Here is an 809-nt window from a genome sequence, read left to right as displayed (position 1 = left end):
GGAAGTAGAAGGAAAAAATAATTGATAGACACATAACAAGCAAAGAAGAAAATATGCAGAGCTGCTATAGTCATTGCTACAATTGATTGTGATGTCATAACTGATTTTGTAACACTTATCAATGAGATAGTTCACATACAAGTCACCTACTTCAAATGTAAAATTCAGTAGTTTCTAATGTATTCAGAGTTGTGCAACCATCACAATTTAATTTTAGAACATTTTCATCACCCCAAAAAGGAGACCCTATGCTCATTAGCAGCCACTCCCCATTTCACCCCTCCCCCAGCCCTATGCAACCACTAATCTACTTTCCGTTTCTACAGATTTAGGTATGTTTTGGCCATATAATATGTAGTCTTCTGTGACTGGCATCTTTCACAACATATTTTTAGGGTTCATTCATATCATAGCATGATATCAGAATTTAATTCCTTTTTATGTAGAAAAATATTCCACTATATGGATATGCCACTATTCATCACTCATAGACGTGTTGATAGACATGTGATCTGTTTCCACTTTTTGGCTACTATGAATAATACCACTATGAACAATGGTGTACAAGTTTTTGTGAATGTATTCACACAAGTTTTTGTGTGAATTTTAATTACACTCGGTTGTCTACCTGAGAGTAGTAACTCTACTTTTAACATTTTGAGGAACTTCTAAATTGTTTTCCACATTGACTTCACCATTTTACATTCCTACCAGCAATGTATTAGGGTTTCAATTTCTTCATGTCTCACTAACACTTATTTTTATTATAGCCAGCCTTTTGGGTGTGAAGTCGTATCTTATTGTGGGTT

This window comes from Pteropus vampyrus, unplaced genomic scaffold, assembly GCF_000151845.1.
Source record: "Pteropus vampyrus isolate Shadow unplaced genomic scaffold, Pvam_2.0 Scaffold193, whole genome shotgun sequence".
Taxonomy (NCBI): domain Eukaryota; kingdom Metazoa; phylum Chordata; class Mammalia; order Chiroptera; family Pteropodidae; genus Pteropus; species Pteropus vampyrus.
This window is presented reverse-complemented; position numbering follows the sequence as displayed.